We start from the raw sequence: 25703 nt of genomic DNA on the forward strand, positions 1-25703 counted from the left end.
AATATTGTACTATCTTTGCATGGTGACAGATGGTAACGAAATTTATCATGGTGATCATTTTGCAACATATAGAAATCGAATCACTATGTTGTGCACCTGAAAGTAACAGTGTAGTAGGTCAGTGATACTTCAAAAAAATGCTACCCAGATATAGGAAACGCCCTGTGTCCAGTTGGCACTGTATTTCTTTAAGTCCCTACCCAGTTCTTGAGCCTCTTCCCTGCTTAAGAATGGGCCACCACAAAAATAGAAGAGGATGAAAATGCAGGTAGCTATTTGCCAAATGTACAACAAAGCCCGAACCTGAGAATTTCATAGGGTTTTGTGAAGATTAAAAGCAATAAGAGCTCATTACAAAGCTAGAAAGTGATATGAAAATGTTAATGACTTCTCTCCCTAGTTTCAGGTTTCCTGGTAAAGAAAATAATAGGACTTACTAGAGCCAGGTTTGGAAGTGGATAAAGTCTGTTGTTGGTCCACTGTGCCCTGACTTTTATACACTCATGCTGTGACTCCTAATGCCAGGGAGAGCCAAACGGGACTCCACCTTGCAGCTCTTTCTCCTCTGCTCTCTGCTAAACCCCTAGCAAGCTTCCTGTCTCTCTGAGAGAGCCTGCTCTCAATGAAATGACAGTGAATGTTAAATAAGCGATTCAGATAAATGACTTTCTTAAAAGCCATTTACCCATATGTTATCTTTGACCCTTAGTGGCTTATGATGCCTTAAAGCTGGTTTAATACTAATTTCAACAAAATCCTTCATTGGCGGGCTCTTACAAGGGGGTGGCATTTGGAGGTAGATGGCCCCTTATTCAGTTAATCTTTTTAGAAACTAAAGACTTCTTGGAAACCCCTTCTGTTAACAATGCTGCAGTTTCTCTGCTCTAGTTATTTTATTATAAACCAGGGACCCATTACAAGAGTATGTCTAAAACTCATATAAATTTCCTTCCTCTTCCCCCACCCATGTACACCTTTAAAAATAAGAAAGCAAAGCAGCTCTGATTACTAAAAGCATCACAATGTACAATTTCATCCCTTGTATATCACTTTGGGATTATAATTAAATCGTTAAAATGCATTGCTAATCTTTAAATCTGGTCTCATTAGCATAAGTGTGCTCCATAATTGCAAAGCACAGTGAATGCTTGTGACTTTGACTTCTGGACTAGTAAGCCTGCATGAATGCCCCTCCCCCCATCATGGCCCAAGAGCTTCTGGTCCAGCTTTCTCCAATTTTGTTCTGTATGCTAGGCCAGTGGTCTTGGTTTTCCTTTCTTTTGAATAAACTTTCAAACACTATCAGACCTCCAACAAACTCTCGTGTTTTTTTTTTTTAATGTATCTAGTCTGAGATTGCTCCTCCCCTTCTTTTGGAATAAAGTATAAAATATAGGCTTATTGATAGGATCAATCCCCTGGGGTCTTTGAGAAAAGTATAAGCTGATCTAGTCAGTTGACATCTTTACTTGCAGTGATGTCCTCAAGTCTTTTTCTTACCCAAGTCTTTTTTGGGAAGTGACAGTCACTGCCTCGTTGCATTGGCTTTTTGTTTCCATCCATTAATTTTTAGCTTATCATTGGTGTCCTAGGCTGTAGCCATATCTGGGCATTCAAGGATATCTGTTTTTTAAGATATACATGCACACACACAAGTACTATGCACTGCTCAGCATCATTCTCAATTAGGTGCCCATGTTCTCCCCTGGCTAGCCTTGGCTCACTCTTCCCCTGTATTACTGCACACATTCCTTTCTGGGATATAAGACCTCTTCCCAGGCCATGGGGTCTGGATACAGATGCCTACCCTCCTCCACCTCACCTAAAAAGTCATATAGACAAAGCTATGGCTTTTCCAGTAGTCATGTATGGATGTGAGAGCTAGATGATAAAAAAGGCTAAGTGCCGAAGAATTGATACCTTTGAAGTGTGGTGACGGAGAAGACTCATGAGAGTCCCTTGAACAGCAAGGAGATCCAACCAGTCCATCCTAAAGGAAATCAGTCCTGAATATTCATTGGAAGGACTGATGGTGAAGGTAAAGCTCCAGTACTTTGGCCACCTGATGCAAAGAACTGACTCATTGGAAAAGACGCTGATGCTGGGAAAGATTGAAGGCAGGAGGAGAAGGGGATGACAGGATGAGATGGTTGGATGGCATCACCGACTTGAAGGACATGAGTTTGAGCAAGTTCCAGGAGTTGGTGATGGACAGGGAAGCCTGGCAGTCCATGGGGTCACAAAGAGTTGGACATGACTGAGCGACTGAACAACTCCACCAGGAGACACCATCCACCAGCCTTCTGGGGCCTTATGGCAAAGCTGAAAGAAAAGGTTTTCAGTGGAAAGGAAACCTCCGGTCTACCTTTCCTAGAGTGCTACTTTTCTTTCTTCTCTCTGGGAACATATAATCTGCCAGTGCACGTTGGGACAACAGTAGGGGAGGAGAGACTCATGATAGCTCATTCTCCTTTTTTGCAATGTCACTGGATGGGTAGGGTAAGATTCAAAAACTTGGCTTTTCTTTCAAATATTCCCTAATAGCTAAAGAATCCTACTCCTCTTTTTCCAACAACTTCCTCAGATGGGGGGAAAAAAAGTAATCCGACAGGAGATAAATGGCCTTTTGGAGTAGTAAAATGTTAAATACAGCTTCTAAATCTAGCAAGAAATCTTTCTGAATTCTCCCTATAGTGGCCAGTTGATGTGCTTCTTGCTTTAAAAAATAACTTACATCCACGGGACTTCTCACACTGTTTTAATAGATGCAATCCCTTCTATAGGCCTTCATTTCCAAAGGGCCTGGGCTTGGATGTGTGACTGTGATGAATTTTTTTTATTATTATTAATCTAGGAGGTGGGGTAGACTCCCCCTGGCATTTTGATCCTTCCTTTCCCTTTATTCAAACAAGTTAATTGCTCTGTGCTTATGTCAAAACAGGCATGTAGCAAAGGAGAATACAGAACTAAAAGCCAGAATGGTTGGCTAGTTAAGTTCTCAAGGCTAAACCCTTGAAAGTGAAAGTTACTCAGTCACATCTGACTCTTGGCTACCCCATGGATTATACAGTCCATGGAATTCTCCAGGCCAGAACACTGGAGTGGGTAGTCGTTCCTTTCTCCAGGAGATCTTCCCAACCCAGGGATCTCGCATTGCAGGCGGTTTCTTTACCAGCTGAGTCACAAGGGAAGCCCAAGAATATTGGAGTGGGTAGCCTAGCCCTTCTCCAGTGGATCTTTCTGACCCAGGAATCGAACTGGGGTCTCCTGCATTACAGGCGGATTCTTTTCCAGTTGAGCTCAAAGCTGAAACCCTTAGGGGAAGTAGTTTCTCTGGTCAAGACAAAATGTCTTAGCCCAACTATGAAGGGAGACCGATTTTTCCTCTGCTGGGGAAAATCAGACTAGGAGACAGGGTGCTCTCCACCTCACCTTCTGACCCTGCCCTAACCCTGACCTTCACCTCCTGACCCTGCCTGCTGCACAGCAGTAAGATGCCAGCGCATGAGATGTGCAAGTCTTCAAAGTAGAGGCTGAAGACCTCAGCTTTCCAATTGCAGGCCAAGAAGCCAGCCAAGACTCCACAGAAGAAAAAGCAACACAGATCCACAATGACAGGTGGGGTGGATGGGTGGACACAGAGAAAGTACCTAAAAAGGCCTATTCTTCCTCACTTCCCTTCTTATGCCTGGGAATCTTGACTGTACCTGAGCCCTTTTCAGCTCAGAAAGGCTTTGCCATTTCAAGTAGGAATCTAGGCTGCCAGTGTCATTTTGTTGTGAACATTCCCCATTAGGACCTCGAAGACTTGAGGTGGACTCTTCTGTCTCTTTATTGGATTAAATGGACTTCCTAAGGGTACTCCTCAGGAAGAGATCAATGCCCCAATTTCCTGACAGGAAGTATCAAAAATAAAGAGGCACAGATGGATTATAGGACATGGACAAAATCTTCTGAGCCAGTTTATCTTAAATCTCTTTTGGCATAAAATACTCATTTTGAATTCTGGTTTTTAATATGTGGGAATTTAGTATTGAATACCTTTTAAAAGCACATTGTACAACTAAAACAGATGTCTTTTGCTTACCTTAATATTCAAGAATGCAATTTTGTGCAGCACCTACAGAAAGCAAAATCAGGAATGGGGGCATGGTTTATTTGCCCCCATGTAAGGATTAGGATTTCTGCACTGAAATGAAAATATCTAGAGCTTTGTGTAAACATTAAGACTTGAGATCTCAGTGGAAATTGTTATAATTTTAAATTAGTCTCAAATTCTAGCAGACATAATCTGGAAAGGTTTCAAATCCAATCGAGGCTTCTGTATAAAGACATGCTTTCCAGTATTTTTATATACTAGTTGTACTTTCTGTTTTAACTGACTTCTTGAAGTTTGAATTTATATAGCATTAAGATACTTATCCAAAAGCCTCTAAGAAATGAAAATTGTACAAAAGAAACATATACAATTAAATAAGAATACTGGAAATATAAAGTAAGAAATCTGAATTATGATGCTTGGATCAAAGGAGTTTGGGGCAAAACCTCCAGAACTTCTCTTTACTGGTATTTTTTTTAAGTCATATGGAATTCTACTAGGTATCATCTTGAACCTCAGTAGAAAAATTAAAGATAATGCTATCTCACTAAAATAACAGTAATTATTATTTTAATGGCATATAGTTGGTTTACAGTATTGTATATTATATGCCAATAAAAATAATAAAATAAAAAATAAATAAAAGTCTACAAATAACAAATGCTAGAGAGGTTGTGGAGAAAAGGGAACCCTCCTATACTGCTGGTGGGAATTTAAACTGGTAGCCACTATGGAAAATAATATGGAGATTCCTAAAAAAAAACAAACAAAAATAGAGTCACTATATGATCCAGCAATCCCACTTCTGCGCATATATCTGGAAAAAATGTAATTTCAAAAAGATACATGCATGCCTATGTTCATAGCACTATTTTCACAATAGACAAGACATAGAAACAACCTAAAAGTCCGTCAGCAGATGAGTGGATAAAGAAGATGTAGTACATATATACAATGGAATACTACTCAGCCATAAGAGAAAATGAAATAATGCCATTTGTAGCAACATGGATGCAACTAGAGATTATCATACTAAGTGAAGTAATTCAGAAACAAAGACAAATAACATACGATATCACTTAAGTGGAATCTAAATATAACACAAACTAACCTATGAAACAAAAATAGAATCACATACATAAAGAACAGATTGGTGGTTGCCAAAGAGGAGGGGGCTGGGGTTAGCGGATGTAAGCTATTATATATGGAATGGATAAACAAGATCCTATCATATAGCACAGAGAGCTATATTCAATATCTTATAATAAATCATAATACAAAACAATATTTTTAAAAAGAACATATATAACTACTTTGCTATACAGCAATACTTAATGCAACATTGTAAATTAACTATACTTCAATAAAATAATAGCAATTGGAAAGATCATTTTATAAACTACAAACTTTGGTTAAGATAACAGAGGATAATATATGTAATTGTTAAGGAAATGTTGCAATGTTATTAAAAGGGAAAGTTTGCAGCTCAGAAAAGAGCAAGAAATAAACTAGTTTCAAAAGAAGGACAGAAGTCAGTAGAGTTAAAAGATATTTGAAAATATGAAGTTCTAACATTACTGGAATTTAAATAGAAGTCAGAATTGGTTTATTCAGCCAGAAATCATATATGTGAATGTTGTTCCATTATATATGGAACAGAACCTTGTAAACAGCATCTGAAATTTTCCAACATCTTCAGGTAGACAGGTGAGTGGACCCTCCCCTTCCTTTAATTTCTATCTTCACAGCAAAAAAGAGTAGTAAAAACTTTTGTAGAGAACTTATCAACTGCTAAAAGTCAAAGCCTTCAGTTTGAAAGCGAAAGCAAACAAAACAGAACAAAACCATCAGACTAATTCTTATTTAACCACACAGAATGAGGGGCTGAGTGATTTTAGAATAAAGAAATCTACACTTTCTTAGTGGAATGCAGCTAAGAACAAAAGGAACTGTACTGAATCTTGAACTTAATTCAATAACTTTATCATTTGTTTTAATACTGTATTGTTACTTCAGAACTCCTGTTTTCCCAGATTAAGCCAAGAAATAATTCTACTTACTGTGTCAGGAATCAAAAGTTTATGAAGGAATTCTATACCATTAGAATAGAACTGGAAATATCAATATGAAATAAGAAAAAGGACATGTCTTTTCTGGCTCTGTTCATTGAAATGACCCAAAAGCAATGAAATCCCCACAGTGCCCCCTAGTGCTCAGATTCTGGTCTCTCATACTGTTTTTACACTAAAAGGAACCAGGGCTCCTTGGAGAAGAGTGATACTTTGGGGCAGAAAGGCACAAGATAAGCCTGGAAAATCTTATTGCGGCAGAAAGCAACAAAATTTTCAATGATTAGTGGGTCATGTGAGGACACAGGAACAAATTTAGAAGACTCCACTGGCCAAAGTTGTTACAATTTTGTATGTCAATCATACCTCAATAAAGTGATTTTTAAAAGGAGAATAATGACTATAGTTAATGTATGAGAAGTCATATGTCCATAATGATAGACACAAAGAAAAAAGGTAACAAATGATTATAAAAGGAGGTTAACAGAATAGAATGCATTTCTCATTCATGAAGCAACAATGATTATTGTATCAGTGGAAAATATCAAAAGTAGAATGGTAAATACATCAGTTGGAGGGCATTTTCTGACTCCAAAGGAATATCAGAATGACCATGAACTGTGGCCCCTAACTGGGCTAAGCTAAGTAAATTATGTAGAACTCAATCTGTATAAATTTTAGTATTCTTAAGATTTATATGGTTCTAAGAATATCAATGAATGTGGAGAGTATTAACGTATCTCGGGATCCCAATTTACAAGTTTTTTAGAGTGAAAAAATACATTAATATATCATAAGGTTTTATCAATCAGATAGAAGCTGCAGATTTATTACATAACATATAAAACTTTACTCAGCGGAGGGGCTGAATGCTCACTGCTAAAGGTTATTGAATCACTCACAGAAGCACCACAAATAGGGTTCAATATGCCTTTCAGGGTCATGAATGAGAATCTAGCCTCCAGGCCTAAATCTCTGTTGGTAAATACCCTAACTTATCTGGTATGGTGATTCTTTCCGGGGGATGATTCAGAAGTATGTACAGAGATATTTAGGAGAAATAACCCATTATAGCTTTATGTTTGTGTTAAGAAAGCTGTGCATATTTGATTTTTTTTTTACATATTTGTGATACATAAAAGAATTTAACCATCCTCTTCTAAGACAAGCTTCTTTGGGCTTCCCTGGTGGCTCAGATGGTAAAGAATCTCACTGCAATGCAGGATCGACCCAGGTTCAATCCCTGGGTAGGGAAGATCCCCTGGAGAAGGGCACAGCAACCCAATCCACCATTCTTGCCTGGAGAATCCCATGGACAGAGAAGCCTGGCGGGCTCCAGTCCATGGGGTTGGCAAAGAGTTGGACACGACTGAGTGACTAACACTTTCACTTAAGAAAGCAGTGCATATTTGATATTTTTCCATATTTGTGATACATGAAAGAATTTACCCTGTTAGTGATAGCCTTATAAATCTAATTTTAAATGGGTAATTTCAAGTTATGATTTGAAGGCAAAATCTTATTATTTTCAGTGTTGAAAATCTAAGACCTTTAGGCTTGTCATTTTTATATAAATTTAATTTTTAAGAAATTTTTAGTTCCCAGGTAGATTTGTTTGGTAGATCACACGCTAAAATACTAAAAGGGGACATGCTTGAGGTGACACAGCTGTTAACACTGCTCTCCCTTCAGACTGTCAGCCCACAGCAGACATCCCACTGCTCTATCCCCAGGTCCTACCTGTCCCATCTATTCGAGGGGGCCTCACTGAGAGAACACCAGCTTTGATAGCAACCTGTCTCCTCTAGCCCATTCACTATATCCGCACCGGAATCCTATGTCCTTCCTTCCATCCTAACACAGCATCCCATTTAAAGTACACATAGGTGTAATGGGGGAAGGAGTATAATGGAATAAATTTAAAATGCTGAAATGATAGAGATTTTCCAATATATCATTTTCTCAGTGTGTATGTGCTACCCCCTCTGTGCTGCTTATAATGTGAAGATGCTAGAAATGTGATATAGAACCTTCACCTACCTGCAAATTTATTTTATTGACTGTTTCCAAGAAATGGGACACTCTAATGGCTTGGCTTTGTGACTTTTTTTTTTTTATGGATGGCTCAAAGCTTTCCTCTTCAGTAGGGGGGTGTTATTACCATTGTTTTTTAAAAGTGCTCCAGGAATTTCTTCTCTGTGGAATTACTCTTAACATGAACTCAGACCTAGATTTTTGTTTTATGGTTCAAAATTTCTAACATGTACTTAGAGCTGTAAAAAAAAAAAAATCACATTTCAAACATATTTTCTTTACCACTCTCAAAGCTCTGGCAAAATAGAAGCAAAACAAATTGTGACATTAGGGACCAAGTACATTTAGCCATGAAACAGGCCTTAAGTGACCTAAGGCCCTTCAAATTATGATGAACCTGTGAGCTGCAAGTCACAACTCAGCCTACACATAATTGTCCTCCAGCTAACAGCCCAGCACTTACCCTCAAATGCCAAAGGATACATTGCAGTCTTCTCGTCAAGGGCAACTGTTTACATTTCCTTTCAGAATGTGTGCAGGCTGCCAAACCAACACTGAATTCCACAGCAAGGTATCCATGCCAACCAGGAGACTAGGTCCAGGCAAAGAAATTCCAGAAAAGAAACCACCTTAAACTCAGAGTTTAAGGTGTTAAGAGTTTAAGAGGTGCCAGGTACTATAAAATCCCCTAATTCAGACAGCTACAACAGAATACTATACTCCAGGTGGCTTAAACACAGAGGCTGGGAAGCTCAAGGCTCCAACATATTTACTGTCTGGTGAAGACCCGCATTCTGATACATAGATGGCCATCTCCTTGCTGTGTCCTCACACAGTGGAAGGAGGCGAGGGAGCTCTCTGAAGTCTTTTATAAAGACACTAACCCCACTTACGGGGGGTCCACCCTCATTACTTAATTACCTTCAAAAGAGCCAAATATATGTAAAATATATCCTTCTGGTTCAGTTTCAGTCTAAGGATTTGGAGGCAGACACAAATACTCAGTCTGTAACGCACAGACATAGCTGTAGGGTCTCCAGACCACCAGACAGAAACACGTCTAAATGCAAGCCTGCCTCATCTGTGAACCACAGCACCAAGAACTCAAGCCACAAGCCCATAAAATGGAGCAAACCTAACTCCTCTGCAAAACACAGACACAACTAAAGATCTCAGGGCTTATATGGGACTAGGTGTCCAAAGCCAGTGGCACTTTTAGCCTAGAAGGGAAAAGGAATTAATTCTTGGCATCTACAACTCGCTGAGGTGAAGACTACAGTGAGGTCTCAGAAATGCATGGGCAGATAACTTCAGGGCTCATTACACAAACTGGGAAACAACTAAGCTAATTAATACCTACCGAAGTCTTAACCTCGTTCACCTAGCTTACCATTGTAGTTTGCCGTCATACACCAGGAAGAGCTTCCATACCTACTTCCACCTTGTGCATCTCCCCTGAGCATCTCTTACAGTGAGAATGAACAAGGGTAATCCTTGATGAAGCATACTCATAGCCAAGTTCATGTACAAATAAAAATATGTGAACCCAGGGCTTCCCTGGTGGCTCAGCAATAAAGAATCTACCTGCCAATGCAGGAGACACAGGTTCAATCCCTGCTCAGGGAAGATCCCACATGCCACGGAGCATCTAAGCCATACCACAACAAAGAATAGCCCCCCACTCTCCACAACTAGAGAAAAGCCCACGCAGCCATGAAGACCCAGCACAGCCAAAATAAAGAAACAAAATTATTTTTAAAAATGTGTGGACTCACAATCCACAGATGAGAGAATATGAGGAAGAAACTAGCTGCTCCATTAAAAGGCTCTGTCCCAAATCAGCAATTAGAAGAGAAAGTGTGGGCAGAATGATCCCTAATGTTTCACTAGACAAAGAATGACCCCCCCTTTCAAATTCAGGTTAACAGCCTCTATTTTAAATAGCCTTTTGGAAGTTCGCTAACTTATGACTTCTTATGCCCTGCTGAATGTCACAAGGTCTCACCATCTCCATCCAAAGACCACAAGAACTTTCATCCTCGGCTACCACAAGACAATTCTTAGGAAAGACTCTTAGGCTGTGCTCATATATAAAACAAAGCCTGTGATTTGAACGTAAGGGTCAGGGATGGGCTTCCGTCTCTGGCTAACGAGTACTTCTTCACTTCCTTCTTATAGTACCAACACACTTCTTATAAATGACCAAGACTTAATTAAAAACTCTGAGACTGCACTCTTTTTCCCCACAACAACTTAAATCAAAAAAGCTACCTTTTATACACACCTGAGTTTTGGACCGAGCTCCATTGCTGTTGCAGGTGCATGCGAGCAGAGTTTCTGAAGGTGGGAGAGTGGGGCAATTCCTACTGGCAGCTTCTATGAGAACCAGGCTACCAAGTCTAAAGAAAGTAAGGTGAGAAGGGAGACTCAAGACAGGAACTCAAGGGTCGCTTAAAACACAGAGGCACGCAAAACAAGGCATGACGCAGGCACTGAGAAGGAAGAATGGGGCCGAAAGGCTTAATCCCCTGAGCCAATGAAATGCAATGCATTTTTAGGTGCTTCTTGTAAAATTTATACACAGGGATTCTTTGGGCACATTTTTTAAAATACTTAATTTAGTGGAGGTGGGGCAAAACTGATTTGTTATTAATAAAAAAGAGTCACTGATTATGCCGGGTGCCAAGGCTATCATAGCAGCATGTTTTCTACTTCATTCTCACTCTCCATTTTTCCTTTTTCAAATTTCTGAACCAAACAAATTCTTAAGAGTCATATGAAAGGGATTCAAGTTTGGTCAGCACATCTTCTGTTGCTATTACCTGCACTGATTAGGGCTCAACATTTCTGCCAACTGACTGACTGTAAAGCAAGTTTGCGGTGGTGGTCTTTGTTTGGGTTTTTTCATTTTCATGCAAGGATGTTGTCTACTTTGAAAGGAGCAGAACCAATTTGTATGTCCCTACTTACGTGAAGCCAAGAATGAAAACCTTAAGAAATTAGCACTACACTGCTGGTTTATCCCAGTCACATTTTAGGGCCCAGCTAGATTGGCACCATGGAAAGTCCACAACTGGCTGCCTCTTCATTGGCCACCTGGCCTCAGTGGGGGGGAGAATGCCCTGTGGGCTTGTGGGTACTGCTAACAGGCAGATACTCCATCGCCCAGATTGGCCTTTGGAAAAAAGAGAAGTGTTCTGGCCCATTTCTGCAGTGGGAAGCAAGTTCTCATGACTGCCCCTCTGACTGGTAGATGCTGGAGTTGACAGTGGCATGACCATGCATCCAGTGCCTCTTTCAGTCTGCATTCTGGCCCTCTCTGTACTAACAGCTATGCTTGACCAATGGCTATGCTTTCACAATGGCTTTCCCAATGACTCAGCAGGTAAAGAATCTGCCTGCCAATGCTGGAGACACAGGAGATGTGGGTTTGATCTCTGGATTGGGAAGATCCCCTGGAGAAGAGAATGGCTACACATTCCAGTATATTCTTGCCTGGAAAATCCCATGGACAGAGGAGTCCAGTGGGCTACAGTTCATGGGGTTGCAAAGAGTTGGACACAACTGAGCAACTAAATTTGCTTTCATGCTTCACAAGGAGTGGAAATGAAGTCATTCAGGTTAGGGGAGTGAAGACAAGCCTGCCATGGACCTGTTATGAAAGAGAGCAAGATTCGCAAAGAGGAAGGAAGTTGGAGCAGAAAGGAAGACTTCTGTCCAGAGGTAAATTCATTCAGCCGAAACCATTAATTCCAGGCCAAATTGTAAGTCCCTTCTATTCTCCTTGAAAGGGCACTTAGGTATTTAGGGTGCTCTTAGCAGGGAGGGGTAGGCAGCAGCTTCTGCTACTGCCCTCCTCCCCCACTCCCCTCCTGAGTGATGCCACTGTCTAAATCCACTACCAACTCACTCTCTGGGGGACAGGAAAAATCAGATCACTCTTTGGAAAAGTTAGATTTTGTACCAAGGCCAGGAGCTGGGGCATTAATCCTGGGTGACTAAATGAATTGTTAAAACAAATCAGGCATTGAGCTTATTATCTGCCTAGAATAAGACAGAATATTTGGGGATAGGAAATATACATATGAAACATTAAATGAGGCAGCATGCTAGAGGCCATGAGGTTCAGACTTACTCTTAGTTACTTTATGTCATATGTACACCCCCAAGTGAAATAAAGAAACAGTTCTAGAGAGGAAAGGTGAGTGATTTGAACCCTTAGTTCAGTGGCCCACAAATGGGAATGATTTGTCTCCCTGGTGACATTTGGCAGTGTCTGGAGACATTTTTAGTTGTCGCAACTAGGGGATGCCACTGGGGCATCCAGTGATCAGAGGGCAGCGGGCAGCTGAATGGCAGAGTGCACGCAGGACAGCCCCACAACAAAGAATCATTTGGCTCAAAATGTCAGTAGCGCCTCGCTTGAGAAACCCTGCCCTAGGGCCTTGGTTGTCCATTTCTAGTAGGTGTCAGAATCCCCTGAAGGACATGTTAAAACACAGATTGTTGGGCCCCACCCCCAGAGTTTCCAATTCAGTAGCTCTAAAATGGAGTCTAGGAATCTGCTTTTCTAACTAGTTTCCAGGTGGTTCTGAGGCACCTGGTCTGGGGACCACACTTTCAAGAGCCCCTGCCCTAGTTCTCTACTCTAATTACCCTTTCAGCTATCCACCTGCTTGAGAATGTGGTGCAACTCCCCTTAGACCAGAGTCTTCAGATTGCTATTCATCCTCACAAAAGGAGGAAGCAAGAGGCTCCTCTTTAAGCAAAAAGACTTCCCAGAGACTTAATTAAAGTTTGGGAAAGTATCCTGGGAGGCAGGGGAGGGTGGGGGGGCGTCAATACAATCGATCCAAATAAATTCTTTGCACATAGAAAATAAAACTCACACACACAAAAATAAATTTGATCAATAAATTAGTAAATTCAGAGTGAGGAGGGAGTAATTAACAGGCCCATTTAAAGCGCAGAATACATTAAATACAGAATGAGTGACTCCGCCGGGACCACTGAAGCAGGAAACACCGATGTGTTAGAAGATTAGAAACATATTTCAGCAAGGAGAAAAAAGGAGAGAAAAGGGAGAGTCCCAAATGATGAAGATGCCAAGGGGGTGTACGTGTCAGAGTCTTTGGAGCCTTGGATTTTGAAATCCTGCAAAAAGTTTAACAAAACTGCAGCTGTGCACGTGTGCACTTCCCAGGACACACTGAAGTTTTAAGAGCTGCTGCAAGAGCTCACGGGGCCACACCTGGCCCTGAGCAGGTACCCTGTCAAGTCCCTTTATTTAGGAGTAAATAAAAGCATTATCCCAAGTCAGCTGGAGCAGAGGCAGACCTCAGAGGTCCAGAACAATTCCAAAATGATCTTGGATGCCCTGGCAATTTATAACAAGGGTCCCCAACCTCCAGGCTTAGCTGGTGGCTCAGATGGTAAAGTATCTGCCCACATTGCAGGAGACCCAAGTCTGATGCCTGGTTTGGGAAGATCCCCTGGAAAAGGGCATGGCAACCCACTCCAGTCCTCTTGCCTGGAGAATCCCATGGACAGAGGAGCCTGGTAGGCTACAGTCCATGGGGTTGCAGAGAGTCGGACACGACTGAGTGACTAACGCTTTCACTTTCACCCAACCTCCAGGCAGTGCACCAGCACCCGTCAGATCAGCGGTGGCATTAGGTCAGCAATAAAGTGCACAATAACTGTAACACTCTTGAATCACACCCCCTTTCCTGGTCCATGGAAAAATTGCCTTCTGCGAAACTGGTCCTTGGTACCAAAAAGGCTGGGGCACTGATCTATAAGATCCCCTGCCAGAGAAACTGAGGCCAAAGCAGACCCCATCGACTGCTCAAGCCAAAGCACTTGGTTGTTGGAAGTCAAGCTCTGAGGCAGTTTACTCTTGAGGGCACATAGAAGGCCATCGTACTTCAGACATACATACCAAACACATCCTCCCCAAGAGCATGTGGAGCATGAAGGAAAGCAAATGTGTGACAAATGGCAGAGCCAGAAAGGTATAAATTATTGCTCAGATGGGCCAGGATATACCCAACCTTTAAGTCAGATATATAGCAGGATCTTGATAAATGTCAGATCCCTTGCTTTCAGAGTGATTTCAGAGTCCAGTTCCCCACTTAAGCCCCAAGTGAGTCCCTTGAGGTTTCTGTCAGTGATGGAAATTTTAAACTGGACCAGCCATGAATATGAATCATTGGGATCATTCCTTTAGACCTGGTGCAGAACCAGACCTTGGCTAAAAACTGCATCAGCAAGAAACAGACCTTTCTGGCTTCTCAGCCTCCTTACCATGCCTCTGGAGACCTCTAGCACACTTGAGTAAGAGCTTATCTTCCTTTAAGGGAGCTCAGACAGCCTAGTGCCATGAATTTCACTGCAGATTAGCAAAGGGCTGGGAAGAATTTTTTGCTTTCCACAGACCCCTAGTCCCCAAAGACCATTAAGAAGAATCTTTCCAAGCTTGGGGCGGGGGTACCCAGATTTCAGTTCTGAAGACTCAATCCAGTGTTCTGAGTCTCCTTTTCCTCCCAGGAGTGTGGGGCCCAGGCCTCAGCTTTTAGCAGAGTGGGTGGGAGGTTGCTAGGCTCTGAGCTGCCTCCTCTGTTTTTTTTAATTTTCCTCCACCGCTTTCCATCATGCCTTCCTCATTAGCTAGATGAGAAGGTTTGTAGAGCCAAACCGGCAGCTGATTCCCTCAGGCTATGTTTTAGTTCTAGGGCTTCCTGGAGCTTTGGTCATAAAGGCACCTCCCAGGGTGAGCCGACTAGCCACACGATTGGCTGACACTTGCCTATGAAGGGCAGAGACTGAAACCACTTTCCCAGAGCAGCCCTGGAGCATCCCAGGCGGTGCCGCCTTTCTTCCCGACCAGACACAGGCCCCGCTGCGGAGCTGGGGGACTCATTCTGAGTCTACTGTGCCCTTCCAACCTGCTGCTCCAGCCTTGGCTGTCACGGCGGGTGGCTTACATGGTCCTCCAAGTGCAAGGTCACTGAAAAGGCATGGAGCTGCAAATTCCCAGACTCAGGGAGGGAGGCAAAGGAGGTTTGCAGGCACGCCAACTACACTGGATCACAACATCCTGGCAGAGAAGCAACCCACCTTTGAACACCTCTAACGGGAGGAAGCTCTGCACGCCATGACGTGGCAGGCCTTCTGCTGTTGAACAGCTCTCGTGGTTAAAAGGCCATCCTCTTACCCCATCCCCATCTGCCTCCCTAGATTTCCTATGGAGCTACATGGAATATGTCTGCTGCTCCTGCCATCTGACGCTGTTTCCATTTGTGCACTGTCTGCAGCCACACTATCCAGATGGTTTGTGCGAGTGTGGACCACATCGCTGCTCCTTCTGCAGCCCCATGGTGTTGGTGGCAGGCTCTAAGGCTTCTGGGTAGTGTTCTCAGTTGCGCTCCAAGTTTCTGTACCCGTGACTGTCCCCTCCCCAACCCCAACATGAATCATGTTCATTCCAATTCCACCCCTCTGCTCAGACCAGGGCCACTACTGAAGGATAAAGTTCATGGACATCCTTGGGAAACATCCACTGTCAAGAAAGTGATCTGCTTCAATGCCAAGCACATCTTTCCTCCAACATACACACAACCCCAGCACCCATCATTGTATCTAGGTTAATGTCAGCACAAACAAACTTTCAGGGCATCCATGAAGTGGGAAAGTTAAAAGTGTCAGTCGCTCAGTCGTGTCGGACTCTTTGCGACCCTCTGGACTGTAGACGCCAGGCTCCTCTGTCCATAGAATTCTCCAGGCAAGAACACAAGAGTGAGTTGTGTTCCCGACTCAGGGATTGAACCTGCGACTGCTGCAATGCAGGCGGATTCTTTAGCATCTGAGCCACCAGGGAAGCCCCAAAAATACTGCAGTGGAAAAGGAAAGTCTCAAAATGGAATTTAGAACCTGAGGAGGATGAGTAAAATGGAAACCAAGAGCACTTCTCACTTCTTGCCTTGGGGCTGTCTCAGCACAACAGCAGGTACATCTCCCTCCTGCAACCATCTGTATCTGTGAGTTAGTCGCACATGCAGCAATAAGGACCCCACGTCCAAAGAGCCAATTGTAACTAGGGCACAGCACCACTGCCCTCCTGGGATGTCCTTTGGTATTTGCTCTCTAAAAATCCAACTCCTACCACTCATCAAACCTCTTGTCCAATCAGACAGCTTCCAGAAGTGCCCACTTCTTTCCTGAACTCCAACTGCACCTGTCTATGCCAACACCTCGCATTTTAAAGGATATTTGACTTTTCTATTAGTCAAAAGTATTTATATTTTGTCTACTTTAGACTACAGCCTCCTCAAAGGCAGGAACCATGATAGTGATACTTCTGCATATACCACAAGGCCTGGTACAAGGAGGGGCACACAACTGAAGCTTAATTAAATGAGTGGTTTAGGGACTTCCCTGGAGGTCCAGTGGTTAAGACTCTGCACGTCCAATGCAGGGGGCATGGGTTCGATTCCTGGTTGGGTAACTATGCTCCCACATGGTGTGCAGCCAAAACAATTTTTTTAAATGTTAAAAATCTAAAATTTAAGTTTAACAAAAAATGTGGTTTAGAAATATCTGGAAAGGAAGGCTACCAGTGAGTGAGTCAGGGAGACAGGTAACCTAATATCCATGCACTATCACCATATCGAGCACCTCCAAAGTATAAGGCACCCATCCATCTTAGTGGGATAGAACCCCATTGGGAAAAGATGGGCAAGTCCTCTCCTTACAAACCCAGAACACACAAATCTGTTTTTCACTATGCTGGTTTTCATACACACAAAATTCCAGCTGGTCACATCCTTTTGGCCCCATGTCAGCGCAGCCTTCATGAGGTGTGTCTCCAATAGTGAAGATGGGTTTGCCTGCACCAACCACAATCTCATACTTGGGACACAGTATCTGTAAAAATGACAGGTGAGGCTAGAGATGCAGCTTGGGAGAAATGCCCAAATTCAACAGCAAACCTTGTGAAGTTTTAGTGAGGAAAAAAAGTCAGCCTAGTTGCTAAAGGTCCTTCTTAAAGTAAAAAAGCAAATGAGCCCCCAGTGTGTAAGGGAACTGGTATATGTGGTTGACATGATGGTGTTATAATGCCTGAAGAGACTGCATCAAGCTCTAAATGCGTGTACAAAACGTGGCTCCTGAGGACATGGAAGGCGCGCAGCCACCCTTTGTATGCTATGAATATGCCTCGAGGCCTCTTTACACATCCTCTGCCTGGATTCCACCCCTCCTTACTAGCTTTTTCTTGATTCCCAGGCCTCAGCCTAAATGTCATCTGACTCCAAAGAGACCTATGTAGAGAAGCTCCTCCACAGATATTCTTTACCTCTGGCTTCTTTCATTTGCAACTTAAAAAATATATTTACCTGCATTTTGTCTGTTTCCATATACTTGAACATAATAAGCTCCAGTGAAGATATGACTATGTCTGTTTCATTCACTGTATCCCCATAGGACCATGCAAAATTAGTTCTCAAAAATTGAGATAAATGATTATGAGACAGTGTAGCAAAGCCAAAAACCCAGGGAATTTCACATCAAGTGATCTGGGTCCCACTGTTAGCTTAGCCATTTACTAGCTGCATAACATCAGACAAACTGCCTAATCTTTGAGCCTCAGTTTCTTCATTTTTATATGAAAAAATAACTTCACCTACCTCACAATACTCTTTGGAAGAAAAAACGAAAATGAATGTGAAAGTAATTGGTACAATGTTGAGTCCTGTACAAACATGAATTATTATGTGAGGCACCTAAAGAAGTATCTCTGCTTTCTCGAGGACATCCACCACAAAATCTCCTGAAAAAATCAAACCAGTCATACTCTTGGCTGAATGCTATCTCAGACATAAAATACATTGAAAACCATTATGAAACTTTACTGTAAGCATTTGACCTCATGGTTACCTGGCAGAGAGCAGACTCCTTAAAAAGGTGGGCCCAGGATAGATGATCTCAAGAAAAGGGGAGATGGAAGGAGAATCTTAAAATGTCCTGAAACGCTTTAAGCTCAGATGACATTTAGAGGGTGAGTGCAAGCCAAGGGGAGGGGGCAACTGAAGTGAGGGCCCTGGTAGAGCTAATACACTGAGTCGTTAGGCAGAAGGAAGACAAAAGGAGGTAGAAGGGGCAGCTACAAACTTTCTCTCCTTGGCCTTGTGCATCTCAGGGACGTTTGGCTTTACAGAGTCCATGTGTGTGTACTGCAGGGAAGGGAGGGAGGCCAGAGAGCAGGAAACTGACGCCAAGGGAGCTGTACTTAATCATAATAACCATTAGTATTGACTTTGGTGCCATCTTAAAGGAGCCATTTGTTATAAGAACCAATAGTCAAAACCCCTAGTCAGCCAGGCTTTGTCTTATGAGCTCTAAAAATAATGGTATTTTGCTGTTCATCTGTTTTAATTTTCCAAATTCAAATGCAATTTGAAATCAATTCAAAAATTGATTTCTTTCTTCTAAACAAAGAGATGTTAAAAGGAGAAAGGAAGGAAGGAAGAAAGAAGGACAGACAGATTTGGCTTTTCAATGAATCACATAATAATACCCCAAAAGCAGGAACCCAAGGCAGTAATTATTCCCCTAACTGAGAAGTATGAAAGGAAAATGGGTGAGAATTATGACCACATGAACAATATATAAAACCTCTCCAGAGCTGAGACCAGCAAATCACTTACCTACAGCTTCAGCAGTGACATATAAAAGCTGGAAGAAACACAGTTAAGGTCAATTGGCTTCTGGTTTATAAAGCACCACCTCATTTTAATCAGCTCCCCATGCCATGCTGCATCTCCAGCTGGCAAAAGGGCTAAGTGAAGTTAAGAGTTGTTTGCTCTTTCTCAAGCAGCTTGAAAACCAAGTGGAAACAGCAGAATGATCTTGTTTAGAGTATGGGAAAGGTCAGCAGACTATTTTCCAGCCAGGCCTTATGAGTGTGTCTGCACCTTGGTGTGGTCACCACAATCCAGGGTTTGGCACTCTACAGCACCTTTGTTCTGTCAACCTCCCCAGCTTCCAGGGACCAGTTCACAGTAGCCAAACTGAAATAAACAGACCGATAACCTGGACCACCAACTTAGAGGGACAGATGGTGGGATAGACCTAACAGCCGGAATACTTGGGCCCACTAGCCTACTCTCCAGGAAGGAAAGTGAACTCATTAAACAACTCAAAAGATGAGAAAATAAAGATAAACTACATCCATTTAAATCTAGGTTCATGGCTTCATGTAACTTGATTCTTTGGGCCTGAGTTTTCTAATCTGTATAGTGTTTACCACTTACCATTTTTTTTTTTAGGATATCTGAAAAACATTTTGTGAACCAGAGAACATGATACAATTGAAGTAGTCATGCTTGGCAATAAGATGGCAGTTTGGTGCACATAGAATTTGAAAAAGAGGAGCTAGAGAGTTCTACAGGCAGTTTTACCCCACTCCAGTGGAACCAAAAACAAATCCTTACTATACTACTGATACTGTTTTTCTAAGGACTCAGAGCCCCACACATAGTCTCTGTGCCCTGGACACATGGAGAAGTCTCAGTCTCTAGCACCTTTTTCAAAACTCCTTCTTAGACAGCCAAAGCTTCCATCATCCTGCTATCTCCTCGTGAAGCACAGGCTGAAATGATGGATGCTGTCTGCAGAGTCTGTGCTGTGAATTCCCTCCGAGGTGGACACCTTCCTGGGAACACTGCCCTGCCTGGCACTGGACATGATCACACCCGCAGCTACGCATTCACTCCTGTCTTGAGATGCTGCTACAAGAAATGGCACTGATCCACTCCAAGAAGATTCCTGTTGTTTTCCATCTCAGAGGGGGTGTCTTTTTCTGATCTGATCCCCCAGTTCCAGCTGTGCCCCTCTGTTAAGAATGATGAGGGGTTCTCACTCAGAGCCTGGACAGAGGGAGGTGAAACTGGGAAGGGGCAGTGACAGCACAGAATGGATGGTTCTAGACCACCCGAGATCCAAGCATTCCCCTGGGACAGGGAAAACTGGGCATCATTCACTCTAGAAAGAAGCAGGATGAGGTACACAGAGGCCCCAAAGGCAAACCGCAGAAGCCAACTGGTGAAGCCAGCAGGGACTTCCCACTGTTCTTGGAACACAATCCAAGCTGCGTATCCTGGTCCATGAGGCCCCGAATGACCTAGACTCCACCTGCTTCTCCAACATCACCTCATACGCTCACTGCCCCCACCCCATCACTAGCTCCATCCACACTGACCTTCTTTACGTTCTTCAGACTTGCCAACTCGTTCCCAGGCCCGAGTCTGTGCACCTGCTCTTCCTCCCATCTGGGACCCTCTTCTCCTATATCTTTTCCTGGCCACCACTCAGGTTTCAGCCCAAATGTCACCTCCTTTTCTGATGGCTTTTCTACCAATATTTCCCAGTCCCTCAGCCATTCTGTAACCTGTTACCATGTTTTATTTTCTTCTTGGCATCTACTCAACATTACTTTCTTATTGTCTTGTCCTTCTTCCACAAGAGACAGGACAGAGAACCAAAATAGGTGAGGCTGAAGCACTGCAAATCAGAGCAGTTAGCAAGATGTGCTGAGAGAGAGATTCTGGAAGATGGAGGAGAAATGCTTTGTCTTGTACATTTAAATAGGACACAGTCAACATGCCTGGGGTATCCACTCTGTAACATCCCCTTTGCATCAACTAGATCTTGCCTCCTGTCTCCCTGAAAGGGGCGAAGGGGAGGCTACTGCTCCTGTGTTAAAGAAGGAACAGTATTAGAATCCCACAAAGTAGAAATCGCAAACATTAATTGAGCAACATAAACCAAAAAGTTTAAGGTCACTTCACTGAAAAGATAATGTGGGCCATGTCTGCTTTTCTCTCAATCACTTGCCCAGCTTCTAGACTCCATTCTGTAAGCCTATTTGGCTGGGGACTCTCAACTGCAAAAGAAGTCCTCTATTCTTCAGCTTCAAAACCTATAGCTAATCTTAATTTGGGACATTTGTAAGCCCCATTCTTTCTCATGCCTAAACCATATCCCCCAGTCCATCTTTAACAGATAATGTTGTTTTTTTTTTTAGATACTGGCAGAGGGATAATAGAATGTGTGGACTTAGGTCACTGAGGTTGTTACGTTGGCTCTGCCATCTACTGAGTAATCTTGGATAAGCTATTTAATATTTCTATCCCTCAGTCTTTTCCTGTATAAAATGGGAATATTAATATCAACTTCATAGGGTTGATATAAGGGACAACATGACACAAAATATCTAGCAAAGCATTAATAAATTTTTTATTATTATCACTAACAAGTAGTGGTAAAAGGTACAACATTGATCTCCGTCTAATTCCTTATGTTTGTTGTCAATTGGTTAGAGATAAGCAGGGTATACAGGTAAGACAGATTAGCCTCACCAATCTCCAACATGGCCTGGAAAACTTAGGGGATAAACACAGAGAGTGGTTTTTGGGGGAACTAAAACACTACTGGGTTGGCCAAAACGTCCATTCAGGTTTTCCCACAACATCTTGCAGAAAAAGCCAAATGAACGTTTTGGCCAACCCAGTATATTAAGAGGCCAGAGTTTTTGGTCAGCCTTACCAGCACTGGTCTTTGAAGCCTTAAATGTGGCTTCATCTGGGATCCTCAGGTTTGGGTCTGGGGTCATGATTTGTACCAAAAGAGAATTATTTTTGGTGTCTGGGGTCCTACAGGGAATTAGCCTTATGAAAGAGAAGCACTCTAAGAACACTTGGACTACAAAGGCAGTAGGATCCATTGAGCTTCAGAACTCCTGGGGGAGAAGGGTAAGGTTCTTACTAGACTCAGGAATGTTGCTCAGATGCTGAGTCATGTACAACTCTTTCCGACCCTATGGACTGTAGCCCTCCAGGCTCCTCTATCCATGGGATTTCCCAGGCAAGAATATTGGTGTAGGATGCCATTTCCTCCTCCAGGGGATCTTCCCAACCTGAGGGATAGAACCCACATCTCCTACATCTCCTGCATTGGCAGGCATGTTCTTTACCACTAGCACCACCTGGAAAGCCCAGACTGAGGAATGGCTCACCTCAAAACAAGCTAGTATGAGCATTAACTGATCGGTAGCATATGACAGTAGTTAATAGGCTCAGCTTTGTTTTGTTTAGGAGGATTCCTCCTCTGTTATATGTCTTAGCTAGGACTGCAGTCCAAGGCTCGAAACCAAGTGACTAGATTATTTGAGTTGTAGTACAATAATATGCATCTTCCCTCATAGCTCAGTCGGTAAAGTATCCGCCTGCAATGCAGATTCCTGGGTTGGGAAGATTCCCTGGAGTAGGAAATGGCAACCCACTCCAATATTCTTGCCTGGAGATTCCCATGGACAGAGAAGGCCAGCAGGCTACACAGTCCATGGGGTCACAAGAGTTGGACACAACTTAGCATCTAAACTGGAGAAGGGAATGGCAAACCACTTCAGTATTCTTGCCTTGAGAACCCCATGAACAGTATGAAAAGGCAAAATGATAGGATACTGAAAGAGAAACTCCCCAGGTCAGTAGGTGCCCACTATGCTACTGGAGATCAGTGGAGAAATAACTCCAGAAAGAATGAAGGATGGAGCCAAAGCAAAAAGAATACCCAACTGTTGATGTGACTGGTGATAGAAGCAAGGTCTGATGCTGTAAAGACCAATATTGCATAGGAACCTGGAATGTCAGGTCCATGAATCAAGGCAAATTGGAAGTGGTCCAGAGTGAATGTCGACATTCTAGGAATCAGCGAACTGAAATGGACTGGAATGGGTGAATTTAACTCAGATGACCATTATATCTACTACTGCGGCCAGGAATCCCTCAGAAGAAATGGAGTAGCCATCATGGTCAACAAGAGACTCCGAAATGCAGTACTTGGATGCAATCTCAAAAACGACAGAATGATCTCTGTTCGTTTCCAAGGCAAACCATTCAATATCACAGTAATCCAAGTCTGTGCCCCAACCAGTAATGCTGAAGAAGCTGAAGTTGAACGGTTCTATGAAGACCTACAAACCCTTTTAGAACTAACACCCAAAACAGATGTCCTTTTCATTATAGGGGACTGGAAGGCAAAAGTAGGAAGTCAAGAAACACCTGGAGTAACAGGCAAATTTGGCCTTGGAATACGGAATGAAGCAGGGCAAAGACTAATAGAGTTTTACCAAGAAAATGCACTGGTGATAACAAACACCCTCTTCCAACAACACAAGAGAAGACTCTATACATGGACATCACCAGATGGTCAACACCAAAATCAGATTGATTATATTCTTTGCAGCCAAAGATAGAGAACCTCTATACAGTCAGCAAAAACAAGACTAGGAGCTGACTGTGGCTCAGACCATGAACTCCTTATTGCCAAATTCAGACTTAAAGTGAAGAAAGTAGGGAAAACCACTAGTCCATTCAGGTATGACCTAAATCAAATCCCTTATGATTATACAGTAGAAGTGAGAAATAGATTTAAGGGCCTAGATCTGATAGAGTGCCTGATGAGCTATGGAATGAGGTTCGTGACATTGTATAGGAGACAGGGATCAGGATCATCCCCATGGAAAAGAAATGCAAAAAAGCAAAATGGCTGTCTGGGGAGGCCTTAAAATAGCTGTGAAAAGAAGAGAAGCAAAAAGCAGAGGAGAAAAGGAAAGATATAAGCATCTGAATGCAGAGTTCCAAAGAATAGCAAGAAGAGATAAGAAAGCCTTCTTCAGCAATCAATGCAAAGAAATAGAGGAAAACAACAGAATGGGAAAGACTAGAGATCTCTTCAAGAAAATCAGAGATACCAAAGGAACATTTCATGCAAAGATGGGCTCGATAAAGGACAGAAATGGTATGGACCTAACAGAAGCAGAAGATATTAAGAAGAGGTGGCAAGAATACACAGAAGAACTGTACAAAAAAGAACTTCATGACCCAGATAATCACAATGGTGTGATCACTGACCTAGAGCCAGATATCCTGGAATGTGACATCAAGCGGGCCTTAGAAAGCATCTCTACGAACAAAGCTAGTGGAGGTGATGAAATTCCAGTTGAGCTATTTCAAATCCTGAAAGATGATGCTGTGAAAGTGCTGCACTCAATATGCCAGCAAATTTGGAAAACTCAGCAGTGGCCACAGGACTGGAAATGGTCAGGTTTTTTTCCAATCCCAAAGAAAGGCAATGCCAAAGAATGCTCAAACTACCGCACAATTGCACTCATCTCACACGCTAGGAAAGTAATGCTTAAAATTCTCCAAGCCAGGCTTCAGCAATATGTGATCCGTGAACGTCCATATGGTCAAGCTGGTTTTAGAAAAGGCAGAGGAACCCGAGATCAAATTGCCAACATCCGCTGGATCATGGAAAAAGCAAGAGAGTTCCAGAAAAACATCTATTTCTGCTTTATTGACTATGCCAAAGCCTTTGACTGTGTGGATCACAATGAACTGTGGAAAATTCTGAAAGAGATGGGAACACCAGACCACCTGATCTGCCTCTTTGAGAAATTTGTATGCAGGTCAGGAAGCAACAGTTAGAACTGGACATGGAACAACAGACTGGTTCCAAATACGAAAAGGAGTATGTCAATATGCAATACTGTATATTGTCACCCTGTTTATTTAACTTATATGCAGAGTACATCATGAGAAATGCTGGGCTGGAAGAAACACAAGCTGGAATCAAGATTTCCAGGAGAAATATCAATAACCTCAGATATGCAGATGACACCACCCTTATGGCAGAAAGTGAAGAGGAACTCAAAAGCCTCTTGATGAAAGTGAAAGTCGAGAGTGAAAAAGTTGGCTTAAAGCTCAACATTCAGAAAACGAAGATCATGGCATCCAGTCCCACCACTTCATGGGAAACAGATGGGGAAACAGTGGAAACAGTGTCAGACTTTATTTTTCTAAATAATAAAGTGGCTCCAAAAATCACTGCAGATGGTGACTGCAGCCATGAATTTAAAAGATGCTTACTCCTTGGAAGGAAAGTTATGACCAACCTAGATAGCATATTCAAAAGGAGAGACATTACTTTGCCAACAAAGGTTCATCTAGTCAAGGCTATGGTTTTTCCTGTGGTCATGTATGGATGTGAGAGTTGGACTGTGAAGAAGGCTGAGCGCCGAAGAATTGATGCTTCTGAACTGTGGTGTTGGAGAAGACTCTTGAGAGTCCCTTGGAGTGCAAGGAGATCCAACCAGTCCATTCTGAAGGAGATCAGCCCTGGGATTTCCTTGGAAGGAATGATGCTAAAGCTGAAACTCCAGTACTTTGGCCACCTCATGGGAAGAGTTGACTCATTGGAAAAGACTCTGATGCTGGGAGGGATTGGGGGAAGGAGGAAAAGGAGATGACAAGAGGATGAGATGACTGGATAGCATCACTGACTCGATGGACATGAGTCTGAGTGAACTCCGGGAGTTGGTGATGGACAGGGAGGCCTGGTGTGCTGAGATTCATGGGGTCACAAAGAGTCGGACACGACTG

At 42.7% G+C, this 25703-nt stretch overlaps 1 long non-coding RNA gene across 5 annotated transcripts in view; it reads right to left on the reverse strand.

The window, feature by feature from the left end:
- The window catches only part of LOC123332051, a 142021-nt gene that overhangs the window by 84376 nt on the left and 31942 nt on the right, over positions 1-25703 (reverse strand). For 2 of the 5 annotated variants that reach the window (XR_006548902.2, XR_006548901.2), the window contains exons 3-4: positions 10487-10601; positions 8209-8441 (exon numbers count right to left, since the gene is read on the reverse strand). The exons of the other annotated variants lie outside the window; for them this stretch is intronic. This is a non-coding gene — a long non-coding RNA (uncharacterized LOC123332051). The remainder of the gene's footprint in view (positions 1-8208; positions 8442-10486; positions 10602-25703) is intronic. 5 annotated transcript variants of the gene reach the window in all.

Source organism: Bubalus bubalis, chromosome X (genome assembly GCF_019923935.1).
Source record: "Bubalus bubalis isolate 160015118507 breed Murrah chromosome X, NDDB_SH_1, whole genome shotgun sequence".
Classification (NCBI taxonomy): Eukaryota; Metazoa; Chordata; class Mammalia; order Artiodactyla; family Bovidae; genus Bubalus; species Bubalus bubalis.